The sequence below is a fragment of the Phalaenopsis equestris genome, unplaced genomic scaffold (assembly GCF_001263595.1).
Source record: "Phalaenopsis equestris unplaced genomic scaffold, ASM126359v1 Scaffold000224, whole genome shotgun sequence".
NCBI lineage: Eukaryota > Viridiplantae > Streptophyta > Magnoliopsida > Asparagales > Orchidaceae > Phalaenopsis > Phalaenopsis equestris.
The window spans coordinates 3130017-3132365 of record NW_018164666.1 but is presented as its reverse complement, the minus strand read 5'-3'; positions in this window follow the sequence as shown (position 1 = coordinate 3132365).

The following is a 2349-nucleotide window of genomic DNA, read 5'->3' as shown; positions in this document are numbered from 1 at the left end:
AGCCACTGCTGACCTCTGTCGCCCACCGTCCGACACCGCTAATCCCCGTCAGTCATCACTAACCTCCGTCGACCACCATCGTCCGTCATCAGCCACCCCTGACCTCTGTCGACCACCACCGACCGTCACTGATTGTCGTCGACTACCGTTGATCACTGTCATCCTCCGTCAATCATCGCTTACTAGACGTCATCAGTTGACGTTGTAAAGTGGAAAGCTAGTTACCCTTTCCCGCCTGCGGGACAAGAGACATTTGTAATCATCAACTTATAGTGAATTTTTACAACTGGGCCAGACCCCGTGGTTTTTCCCCTTTTTATGGGTTTTCCACGTAAAAATTTTTGATGTGATCACAACTCGATTCATTTTTATCTGAGTGTGTGCTGAATTCTCGTGCAACGCTAAGACGATAATCCATTACTCTACCGCCACGAATTTTCTAGCACGCATCAATTATATTAAAAAAAGATGAGCAACATATTGCCCTCAACTCAAATAGCCTCGAGCAATGCTATTTAGTTTTTTTATTATCCCCAAACTGATGACTTTTTGTGAAGTCAAGTTCAATATGTCAAATGCATTCATATAGATATGAGATTTTTAAAATAGCTACATGTCCATAATCCTTGATAGTTCCAAGACTCAAAAGCTCAAGAAATAGCCTTAAACTAACAAGTATTTTTAAAAATTATTTATTTATTATTTAATTTAAAAAATTCTGAAAAAGGAGTTTTTGCTATTAATGCATAAAAGAAAGAGTTGTAATAACAACCACAATAACATGAAAGATCAATAATTTTCTCCTATATGAAGCTATCTGGTGGAGCATATATATAAATAACTAGGTTGGTACTAGTGTTACAAATAAATCAAGCAAAGTCAAGCTAAATCAAGTAAGAACTTCTTAGAACTTGATATTCGCTAAAATTACATCGAGCTCAAGGTTGAGTAATGATTTTCATAGTTATGGCTATTAGAGCTTGACTGATCAAGTTTAGCTCATTAGCGAATCAAATGATCTTAGTCAAGTAAATTTAAAAACAACACTATGAAGCGTAAGTTATTTAAAAAAATGAACCTATTAACGAGGGTAGCCGATTAAGTTCAAAATTGAAATATTTATTGAGTGAACAAATTAATAAACAAGAATTTTAAAAGTATTAACAAATAGTTTGTATTCATAAACAAAAGTAATCTAACGTACAAAAGAGCAAGACTTCACCGTGATCACATATAAATATGCACTGCCTTAATCACATTTCTTAATGCTTGTTAACAAATTTAAAAGAATATCATTCATGATAAAAAAAAAAGAATTTTATACAAGCTTCTCTCGAGTACGTTCACTTATTAATGAAGTAATTATAAAAATGATAAAAAAAAAGAATTTTATACAAGCTTCTCTCGAGTACGTTCACTTATTAATGAAGTAATTATAAAAAATGTGCATGTTTGTTTAATTAGTAAATTAAACTCTTATGAATAAACTCCAAATGAGACATTTATTGTTGGTTTTCAAAACCAAATTTTAAACGCCAACAAAAATGGAGGAATTTTTTTAGTAGTTCACACCCTCTACATTTTCTGGTTTAATTTATAAGCAACTACATCACATTTTTTTGAAAATAAAACTAACCAACCACTTAACGGTTTTCCTAACCACCTAACCACAAAACGGTTTTCAAAACTTCTTAACCCACATGAAAAATGTGCAAAAATACATAAACAATTTCTAGAGACAACTAGATTAACACAACAATCTCCTCCTTAAGCTTGTTGTTCTTCACTGACGATTCGCACACCAATTTCTTCTCTCATCTCCAAGAACTTCAATTTTGCAAGTGACTTTGTCAGAATATCAGCACGTTGATCTTCTGTACAAACATGTTGAATTTCAATCATTCTAGATTCAACACAATCTCTAATGTAGTGGAATCGAGTATCGATATGTTTGCTCCTCTCATGATAAACTGAATTCTTGCTTAATGCAAACTGAATTCTTGCTTAATGCAATTGCGGACTGATTATCAATCTTCAGAACTACTTTCTTAACTTCAGTTTTTAACAAATCTGCCAATAGTCGTCCCAGTCACACTTCTTGACACGTTGCTGCACATGCAGCGATGTACTCTGCTTCACAGGAAGATAACACAACCACTTTCTGTTTTGTGAACACCAACTAATAGGACTTGACCCAAGAAAAAATATTAAACCTGAGGTACTTTTCCTATCATTAGTATCACCAGCTAGATCACTATCTGAATAACCAGTCAGTTCCAAGCTTCCTTTCTTCTTCTCATAAACACAACCAAGGTTTAAAGTTCCTTTCACGTACCGTAATATGTGCTT